At 38.5% G+C, this 12096-nt stretch overlaps 1 long non-coding RNA gene across 1 annotated transcript; it reads left to right on the plus strand.

The window, feature by feature from the left end:
- The first annotated feature begins 246 nt into the window (after positions 1–246).
- LOC144772121 (uncharacterized) lies at positions 247–11211 on the plus strand. The gene is made up of 3 exons (XR_013599655.1): positions 247–311; positions 4757–4792; positions 10995–11211. It is a non-coding gene; the product is annotated as an uncharacterized LOC144772121 (long non-coding RNA).
- The last annotated feature ends 885 nt before the right edge of the window (positions 11212–12096 follow it).

Below are 12096 nucleotides of genomic sequence, written 5' to 3' on the forward strand. Positions count from 1 at the left end.
CGTAAGTGCATGCAAGTTTTATTTCTATACATCTAAGGGACAGTATTGATACATTTACTTGCGTTTATTAGAACTGTTACTATATCAACATCGCACCTCCGTTAAATTATTCTGCGACATGTTTGTTTGCAAATCTACATTTTCTATGGTAATACTTAGCAAAGGACTACGTAATTTCTCAAACAGGTCATACCTTTGTTTAAACCAACCGATACATATTGTTTTTTTTATCGTTATCTCTTGTAGGTTATTGGTACGCTTTCAACATTTCCTTGATAGGGGGAAAGAAACTGCGCACCAACATATATCATGTAAGTACAACCAACTGTTCACTCTTCTACACAATTTTTACTTCCGTTCCTAACACTCCGACTCGCCACACAGAACATTCCTTCCAATAATTCAAGGCACAACATACGTTTGACACACACCCATTCATTCGTATATTTAATGCAACACAGTAACTACTCCTAATTACAACATGACACACACACCTTTTTACGTCTGTTACTATTACCTTTTCACGCACACACGGTTAAGAACACATACTATATAACACGCACGGCGAATTGAGTGCAACCACAACAGAACACTCCTTACGATTTTTTTCACATCTTCACAGCAATACAGTAAACAGGATGATCGGACTGAACAGTGAACAGAGCTCCAGCTTACACTACTCACAAACACCTTGTCAGATTATCTTTCAAGATTACATGCATACCGCTTCCATTCTCTGATTAAATGTAACACAGTAACCAGTGCAAGTTACAAGATGACACATACCCACCCTTTTTTTTACATCTATTAGTATTAACTTTTCACGCACACACTGTTAGGAACACATACTATATCACACGCACGCCGAAATGAGTGCGACCACATTAGAACACTCATTACGCTTTCATTGACAGCTTCATAGCAAAACAGTAAACTGGATGATCGGACTCAAGAGTCAACAGAGCTGCATCTTACACTAATCACACACAGCCTGTCACATTAGGCAAAACACTGACTGCCACCCTTATACAGCACGTGCGACTCAAACGCAATCTAAGATCATAGCACTTCGCCACTACAGCACCAAACTTTCAGGAACAACTTCAAATTGCACATTTATTTGCACGCAAACAGGCTACACTTTACAACATTCACCCGCAGCTTTACTGGCACACATTAAGTAATCCAAGTTACTAGCTGACACACGAAAACAGCCGCTCGTACAACTACTAGTATTACCTTTCCACAAACACACACCCAATAACACATTAGCCAGGATTTGCGGCCTACAAAAATAAACACTTCACTTTACAGTTACTACACTATTCCCAGGCACATTGTATCATTAGGGAGAATAGTACAGCCATAAACCGTTCGCAACACTTCGCCACACCACAACAAAATTTTCATACACACATTCCACGAACAAGGGCACTTTCACACACACCCTCTATTACATGGCTACTCACAATCTTTCTCTCAGGGGACAAATTTAATGTTTACTTTGTGTCCAAGGACCGCATCGGTGGGGGCAGGGTCAGTGGTTAAGGGTCGGGGCTACAGCAACAACATAAAACTGGCCATGAGGTTAATCACAGGACCCTGCAGCCGAAGGCTTCGTCCACTGAGCCCTCCCGGCATACACATAATTTTCTCGCTCTCTTTCTCTCTTCGTCTCCCTCCCTCTCTATAGCACACTAATCACACACACCCTGTCACATTAGGCAAAACACTGCATCTTACACTAATCACACACAGCCTGTCACATTAGGCAAAACACTGACTGCCACCCTTATACAGCACGTGCAACTCCTACGCAATGTAACATCATAGCACTTCGCCACTACAGCACCAAACTTTCAGTCAGAACTTCTAATTGCACATTAATTTGCACGTAAACAGGCAACACTTTACAACATTTACGCAGAATGCATTCATTCGCAGCTTTACTTGCACAGTTAGTAATCCAAGTTACAAGCTGACACACGGAAACAGCCGCTCGTACAACTACTAGTATTACATTTTCACAAGCACACATCCAATAACACATTAGCCAGGATTAGCTGCCTACCCAAAAAAAAACTTGACCTTACACTTAATACATATTCACAGGCACATTGGAACATTAGGGGGAATAGTACAGTCATAATCCGTTCGCAACACTTCGCCACACCACAACAAACTTTTCATACACACAATCCACGATCAAGGGGACTTTCGCCCACACCCTCTATTACATGGCTACTCACAATCTTTATCTCAGGTGAATAATTTACTGTTTACTTTGTGTCCAAGGACCGCGTCGGTGGGGGCAGGGTTAGTGGTTAAGGGTCGGGGCGACAGCAACAACATAAAACTGACCATGAGGTTAATCACAGGACCCTGCAGCCGAAGGCTTCGTGCACTGAGCCCTCCCGGCATACACAGAATTTTCTCGCTCTCTTTCTCTCGCGGTCTCCCTACATCTCTATAGCTCTCTCTCCCTCTCTATAGCTCCCCCTCCCTCTCTCCTGTCTTCCTCTGTCTCACTCTAACTGTGTTCCTCCCTCTGTCTCACTCCCCCTCTTTTTCCTCCTCTCTCCCTCCCTCTCCGTCTCCCTCCCTATCACCCTGCATCTCACTCCCTTTCTCTTCCTCTCCCTCCATTTCCCTTCCTTTCCCTAACTTTCCCTTCCTCTCTGTCTTTGTATATAACTCTCCATTTGTCTCCCCTTTATTCCCTCTCTATCTTTCTACATTACTTGCACACTAACTGGGTACACTTTCAATATTACACGCACACCGCATTCATTTTCATATTCAATGCAATATAGTAAGTAATCTAAGTTACACGATGACACACACACACATTTTTCGGTACGTCTCGCACTATTAACTCTTCACGCACACACTCACTCCCTCTCCATCCCCAACAACAATTCCAGCTTTTAAAACTACCCACAGACACATTCAAGTCCCACATCCTCAGCAATTCTCAAATATTTTCCTAATACAAATAACGACACTACTTTAAGGGGGTCGCTATTTTTTGAAGCCTCACACACACACTCACCCTCACTTACCCGCAACGCCTCACCCTCACTCACCCTCACCCTCACTCACACTCACCACCTCACCCTCACCCTCACTTACCCTCAACGCATCACCCTCAGTCACCCTTAACAGCTCTCCCTCACTCACCCTCAACGCCTCTCCCTTCCTCACCCTCACCCTCACTCACCCTCAACGCCTCACCCTCACCCGCACTCACCCTCATTCTCACTCACCTTCAGTCACCCTCAACACCTCACCCTCACTCACCCTCAACGCCTCGCCCTCCCTCACCCTCCCTCACCCTCAGCCTCACTCACCCTTACTCACCCTCACCCACCCTCACGCTCATCCTCACTCACCCTCACTTACCCACACTCACCCTCAGTCACACTCAGTCACCCTCACTCAACCCCTCATCCTCACTCACACTCACTCAACCTCTCACTCAACACCTCACTCTCACTCACCCTCAACATCTCACTCACCTTCAATTTCACTCACCCTCAATTTCACTCACCCTCACTCATCCTCAACACTTCCCCCACCCGCACTAGACCTCAACACCTCACACACACATCCTCAACACTTCTCCCTCAACTCCTCACTCACCCTCACTCTCACTCAACACTTCAACACCTCAGCCTCAGCCTCACCCTCACCCTCACTCACCCTCAACACCTCACTCACCCTCAACACCTCATTCTCACTCACCCACACTCACCCTCATCCTTACTCACCCTCAACTTCTCACCCTCACTCACCCTCAATCTCTAAGCCTAACCTACCTTCACTCACCCTCAACCCCTCACCCTCACTCACACTCACCCTCACTCAACCTCATGCTCACTCACCCTCATGATCACTCACCCTCAACACATCATCCTCACTCACCCTCACCATCACTCACCCTCAAACCGTCACCCTCACTCACCCTCACCCTCACTCACCCTCAATACCACTCACCCTCACTCACCCTCATCCCCTCCCCCTCACTCACCCTCACCCTCAACACCTCACCTCACTAACACTCAACACCTCACCCTCACACCATCAACATTTCACCCTTACTCACCCTCAACCCCTCACCCACACTCACCCTCTCTCTCCCTCTCTAGCTCCCCCTCCCTCTCGCCTTCCTCTTTATCACTCTTACTTTGTTAATCCCTCTGTCTCCCTCCCCCTCTCTCTCCCTCCCTCCATCCCCGTCTCCCTTCCTATCACTCTCCCTCTCACTCCCTTTCCCTTCCTCTCACTCCATTTTCCTTCCTTTCCCTCACTTTCCCTCCCTCTCCCTCACTCTCCCTCCCTTTTACTCCCTCGGCATTTCCCTCCCCTTCACTCCCTTTCTGTCTTTGTACATTACTTGCACACTAACTGGGTAAACTTTCAATATTACACGCACACCGCATTCATTCTCAGATTCAATGCAACACATTAACCAGTCCAAGTTACAAGATAACACACACACACATTTTTTTACGTCTCTCAGTATTAACTTTTCACGCACTCACTCACTCTCTCTCTGTCCCCCTTTTCCTCCCACTCCCTCTCTCTCCCTCTATCATCTCACCCTGCCTGTGTGCCACCCGTGGCGCATACACTCACAGCAGCACTAGAGCTCTTAACAGGTCTTTAAAAGACTATTTACATGCTAATGTGCCCTTTATGGGGAAAATTCGAAAAAATCTCTTCTAAACATTATGTATTTTTTTTCTCCTTTCAGATTATTAAAACAACAACAAAAGAAACAGAAGTTAAGGTAAATACTACTTTGCCACTTAGTTTAAAATTTGTTAAAAGTTCAGACCTTACAGTCCCCAAAAATATTTGTTAGTTCACAAACCTTCTTAATTTACATTTGTTGATAACAACATTTCAGTATAACTTATAAGATGCAGAGATGCTTGAAAGCAAGTTACCATCAAGGGAATAGCAAATTTAATAGCAAATCACAAGGTAAGCAATGCTTACCAAATAGTGCTTTTGCTGTCTTGCACAATTTATGCAAGCCAGTAACTACTTGGAACTCTAATGATCTGCATTATATAATGGACCGTGGGGACGCTTTATATCTCCAAATGCATTCTATTAACAACGAAACACTTATGCATCCAGATGACCTGCCAAGGTATATAGACCACAATCAAGAGATATATTCACTTTTGCTACGGAATGCTTACTACGGTGATGTCCTTAAACGTTTTGATAAAGCCTACCCAGATATTAGCACAGCATTAAATGTTACTATTAATAAGCACTGTGGTGTTCTACTTTGTATGAATGTTTATGTAATAGCTATTTTCAAACATATGCAATCATACTTTGTATTTGATTCACATAGTAGGGACCATGAAGGCATGCCTCATTCAAACGGAACATGTGTTACAATTGCATTTAATTCGTTTGAAGGCCTAATTCAATATGTTATGAAACTAGCATATAACTTTACACATCAGGCTGAGCAATGTGTCCAATTTGAATTAACACCAATAGATATAAAAGTCATTCAAAGGAAATCCTTTACAAAAGCACTTACTGTGCATAAAAAAAATAGTCACCTACCGCAAGAAAGAAAAATTTGGGTACATACTACTGAATGTACTCCTAATCAGACGATAACATCAACATCAATGTCTTCTGATGATTTACTGAATAAAAGTAAGGGAGGGAATAGCAATAGTAATCATTTAGCACAATTACCAGGTAATAGTAAAGCTATACAGGGAACAAATAAACAGTCTCGGAAAAGAAAAAGGGATTCAAGTACATGTCCAACTAAAGTTGTACAAAGAAAAAAAGTTAATACAGCTGAAGAAGACATTACCAACAGTCAACTAAGTGCTACTGATAATAACATCCCCATCTTCACGCAGGGCCAAAGACAGAAACGAGGTAAACAAATCCATACAATCATTCGCAAATTCCACCGGGAAATATTGCATGGGCCAGAGTACATTTGTACTCTTTGCAATCAACTGTGGCATAAACAAACGTTGCTAAATATACGCAGTGTTAGCCAATCTGAAATTTTCAACAAGTGTAACATTAGTAACACGAAAACCAATTTTATTTGTAAGACTTGCTATTATTACATTCGCAAAAACAAAATACCACCATGTTCTATTGTAAATGGCATGGGCTTCCCAAATGTACCAGTTGAATTAGAATTATATGATTTAGAAGAAAGATTAGTTTCACCTAGGATACCATTCTTACAAATTCGGAGTCTGCCACGCGGTTTTCAAAAATCATTATCAGGTGCAGTAGTTAATGTACCTGCAGATGTTATGACAACTGTTACAATTTTACCAAGGCAAATTAATGACGCCATGACAATCCCAGTGAAATTAAAAAGGAAATTAATCTATAAATCATATACACATTATGAGAATATTAGACCAAATACAGTAAAAAAGGCAGCTACTTGGCTAGCTAAAAATAGTACAATGTTTAATGAATATGGTGTTACGATTAACCCTGACTGGGAGTATATACCTCCAGAAATAGAATCTCACAATGAGACTTCTGAGACAAACAATTCATCTGATAGTTCTGACAACATAGAAGCTGGCAATTTGGATACTATGTTAACAAATGAAACTATTACTAGTAATTCGCTGAATGTGTTAAGTTTCGCTCCAGCTCAACATAACACGCCAAGAGGTTTATATGAGGATAAAGATTCAGAGTTTTTGGCTTTCCCTACTATTTTTTGTGGTGAACGAAGGCCTAACAATAAGGAAAGACACATACCGGTACATTATAGTACTATTTGCCAAGCAGAGTTAAGGAGTTATGATAGAAGAGTCGCTAAATCTATTAGTAATATGTTTTTTAAACTGAAGAAATTACATATTAAGCAGATCCATGGTAAAATCAACATTTCCATCAGAAAACATTTTACAGATGGAAATAAAATAACTGCTAAAGACATTAAATGTAATATTGCCAATGTTTTTCAGTTTAATGAGGGGTACAAAGTATTAAAAACTATACGCAGTTCACCTCCATATTGGGAAGGTTGCAAAAAAGATATTTTTGCAATGATAAGGCAACTTGGCATACCCACTTTCTTTTTGACTTTATCTGCTGCTGAAACAAAATGGCACCATTTAATAAATATACTATTGAGAGTTAGAAACTTAAAGGAATGTACAGAGGAAGAATTCTTAAACATGTCTTGGGAAACTAAAAGTAAATTAATACAAGAAGATCCAATAACATGTGCAAGACAGTTTGACTATCAAGTTAGGAAATTCTTTAATTGTGTTTTGCTGAATGGCACTAATCCAATTGGGGAAATAGTAGACTACTTTTACAGAGTCGAATTCCAACAAAGAGGTTCTCCACATATACATGCATTACTCTGGGTAAACAAAGCACCATTGTATGGTGTTTCACCAGTCGAAGAAGTCAATAGCTTTATTGACAAATATATCACTTGTCATAAGTCTGAGAACCCTGTTTTACAACCGTTAATAAATCTACAAAGGCATGGTCACACCAAAAATTGCAGACGTAAACAGCAACGGACATGCAAATATCAATATCCCAAATATCCAATGTCAAGAACGCTCATATTAGAGCCATTAACACTTGAGGAGACAAATAAGCAATGGCAAGATAATATGAAAATAATACATGAAGCTATGAATAATACTACTTTTAATACACTTTCTTTTGAGGAATTTTTAGACTTCATTAAAATGGATGATAAAGAATATATTACTTCTATACAAACTAGCTTACAAAAAACAACTATTTTTTTAAAAAGAACACCAGGCGAATGCTTCATCAATAACTACAATAGTACTCTTTTAGAAGCTTGGCGAGCAAACATAGACTTGCAGTTTATACTAGACCCTTATGCTTGTGCAGTCTATATTATCTCATATATCAGTAAATCGCAAAGAGGAATTAGCAAACTTCTAGCGCAAGCTGCTAAAGAGGTAACAAGCAATAGTAATATCAAAGATCAACTTAAACACATAGGAAACAAATTCCTCAACTGCACAGAAATTAGTGCTCAAGAAGCAGCATATCTAATTCTTCAAATACCATTACGGAAAAGCTCACGATCATTTGTATTTATTAATACTAGCCGTCCAGAGAAAAGAACTTATTTAATGCGTGATATCGAAACTATTAATAACTTGCCCGAAAATTCAACTGACATTCAATGTGAAAATATTATTATTAAGTACTGCAAACGGCCACAATCATTAGAGATGTGCACGTTAGCAGACTATGCGGCTAATTTCAACTATGTGAAGAAAAAAACACATGGGAAAGAAATAAATGATTGCGAAGATTTACTTGCAGAACAAAACTTTTACAGCTCAGATGAGGAAGAATTAGAAATAGAATGTAGTCACGGAAATAAACAACAAAAGAAACAGAATTTTGATTATGCTTTAAATAAGCGCAGACAAGGGAAAATAATACGCTTTTGCAGATTTAGCAAAAATAATGAACCAGAAGAGTATTATAGAGAAATATTAATGTTGCACTATCCATGGAGGGAAGAAGAAAAAATACTAATCAACAAGGAAACTTACTATGAGAGGTATCTGGAAGTTAAATCATTTGTTGACACACAACTAAAAATCTATAACAAACAGCATGGCGAAGTTACAAACATTATTCATGAACAGTGTCATGAAAATGTAATTTCACCTCCTCTATCACCAACTGTTAATATACAGACAGAAGACCAAAATCCAGAACATAATAATAGATATGATTTGGCTCTAGATTTAGGAATTAGAACTACAACTGAAGAACAAAGCTCAACTAACGTTATTTTACCCAATGAAAAATACCAACAACTTATGCAAAACTTAACGGAAGAACAACTTAAATTTGTTTACCATCACTTGCATTGGTTTAAAACTACAAGCACTCCATGCTATACTTTTTGCACTGGAGGGGCTGGTGTTGGGAAAAGTTTTGTAATATCTGCACTATATCAAACTTTACTACGCTATTATAACACTAAGGCCGGTGAAAATCCAGATAATGTTTATATCTTACTTACTGCTCCAACAGGAAAGGCTGCCCATAATATTAATGGCAAAACACTGCATAGCACTTTCAAAATACCTGTGTCGCAAAGTTTGACTTATAAACAACTGAGTCATGAACATAGAACTGCTCTACAAATGGAAATGATGCATGTTAGAGTTGTTATTATTGATGAAATTTCAATGGTAGGACACAATATGTTGAATTTTATACATAACAGGCTTCAAGAAATTAAATCATCTAATGAACCATTTGGAGGAATTTCTATTTTAGCCATTGGTGACTTTTACCAATTAAAACCTGTATTTGACAGATACATTTTTCAGGATTCTACACAAATGTATGGTCCTTTAAGTGCTAACTTATGGAAAGAACATTTTAAAATTTTTGAATTAACAAAAATTATGCGCCAAAAAGAAGATCTACAATTTGCTGAATTACTAAACCGATTGAGAGAAGGCAAGCATACTGAAGAAGATATTTCACAAATTAAGCAAAGGGAAATACAACCTGATGAGACTTTATTAGAAACAATTCCATATATCATGTCAACTAATCTAGAAGTTAATGAAATTAACCAAAAGGTTTTAGAACAACATTGCAAAGATTATCCAGTCTACATAACAGTAGCAAGCGATACCGTCAGTTCAGATTTGTCTGAAAATGTGAAAAAAACGATTCTTAAGCAACTGCCCAAAGATCCACAGAAAACAATGGGCCTTTCACATACATTACACATTGCCTTACAACTTCGTTATGATTTAAGTTGCAATGTGGATGTCAATGATGGTTTAACAAATGGCGCAACTGGTGTTGTACAATTAGTTGAATTGATTAACAATACACCTATTATCGTTTGGTTGTTATTTGACAATCCCACTATAGGACAAACAACCAGACAACAATATAAACACTTATTTCATTCACAAATACAAAATACATGGACACCAATACATGCTATAGCTAGACATTTCCAATACACTAAAAAATTTATTACCATTATACGGAAGCAATTTCCTTTACGCCAAGCATCAGCACGCACTATACATCGCACACAAGGTGCAACTCTCGAACCACTTTATATACACTTTAATAACAGCAAGATTCATCATTTGCATTATGTTGCTATTAGCAGGGCAAAATCAATACAAAATGTATATGTACACAATTTTGATGAACGTAAAATTGTAGTACATCCACAAGTTAATGAGGAAATGCACAGATTAAGGACAGAAATGCCACTTGAAATACATATCCCACAGTTACATACATACAGTGCACATTTCAATATCATTGCACACAATATAAGATCACTACAGAAAAATTTTTCATCTATGGTAGCGGATAGGAATATATTACAAGCAGACATTATTTGCTTAACTGAGATCAACACTACAAGAAATGCTACAGCTAATGATTTCACGATAGAACAATATCATCACATTATATTTGATAAATTTCATACATACAACACAAACCATGGAATGATTATGTACTACAAAAAAGATTTATTTATATTGCCTATTTATGAGACACTTGAAGGGATTGACATTTTACATTTTACTCTACAGATTGATAACACAGATTACCTTATTATTATTTTATACAAACCACCCCTAAAAAGTATAACTTATCTTTTTGATTTCATCACAAATATTACGGATTTTTACCCCACACACAAATTCATTATTATAGGGGATTTCAATGTGGATGTATCTCAACAAAATGCAAACAGCAAGCAATTACTTGGATTCTTTGAAACGCAATTACAATGTCAACAACTCATTAACAGTTACACAACTAACTACCAATCCATTTTAGATCATATATATACAAATGTCCAACTACACAACTATGGTACTTTAGAATGCTATTACAGTGATCATAAAGCAATATGGGTTTGTATTTAACATGTTATGTCACATTTTCTATTTCAGATGATGTCTATTGAAGAAATTATGAACATTAATACCGATGACAACAAACCATACCAGAAACCAATAAGAGTTAATGTCATCAACTGCTCAGGGAAAACTACGTACAAAAATGCTAAACAAGAGCAGAAAATTTTATTCCATTTGGCTTTAGCAGATAAAACTGGAACAATAAAATGTACTTGTTACCAAGAAAATTTATATGAGCAAACGAAAAATAACTGTGGCTACTGATACGAAACTTTATTATCAAAAACAAAACAATTTTAATTACAAAACAAATTAAAGTAACCAAATTTCCCGCAATGGCAATCGAGGATGGCCTGATCCAACAAGCAAACAACATTTTGCATCCGCCTGCACCATCGGCTTCTCCCATCAAGGAAATCAAACGGGCAAGTCTAAAAAGCCTGATGACCGTTTCAGGGACAATAATTGCCGTAAGTATGAACACAAACATGTCATCATGTCAACTAAAAAAAAATATTGTCTCGCATTTGAAAAGTTGGACTTATTAGTATTGTAAATGACATATCTTATGTATTTTTTACTTTTTTAAATTGCAAGTCTAAATAGCACACCTATGTCATGTGACAGGCAGACCTGCCCTTAGGGCAGGTATGCTTGCCACATGGCACCTGTGCCTTTTTTGGGGGTGCCAGAGGGTGTCAAAGTGACACCCCCTGCACCCTTCTGAATTCTTTAATTACCGATTCGGTAAATACCAAATCGATAATGCCTAATCATTCCTATGGGCTTCAAAGCCCATAGGAATGAATGGCCATTACCTATTCGGTATTTACCGATTCGGTATTTAAAGAATTGTTAAGGATTCGGTACGAATACAGATGTTGGGACCTACATACCATTTACCGATTTTTAAATACCGAATCGGTAGTATTCGGTATTTCAAAATAGGTAAATGGGATTTACCTACATCGGGCCCTTAGTAACTTCACTAACAAGCTCAAAAAAGGTTGCATTATACACTCTTTCACACTATGTAGAAAGTAAGAGTTTTGGGAAATATAATAGGCCAGTGCTTTGGGGTATACTACAAATTCAAGTACTCTCCACAAAGCCATTTTTTACAAAAATGTATGCA

The sequence above is a fragment of the Lissotriton helveticus genome, chromosome 8 (assembly GCF_964261635.1).
Source record: "Lissotriton helveticus chromosome 8, aLisHel1.1, whole genome shotgun sequence".
NCBI lineage: Eukaryota > Metazoa > Chordata > Amphibia > Caudata > Salamandridae > Lissotriton > Lissotriton helveticus.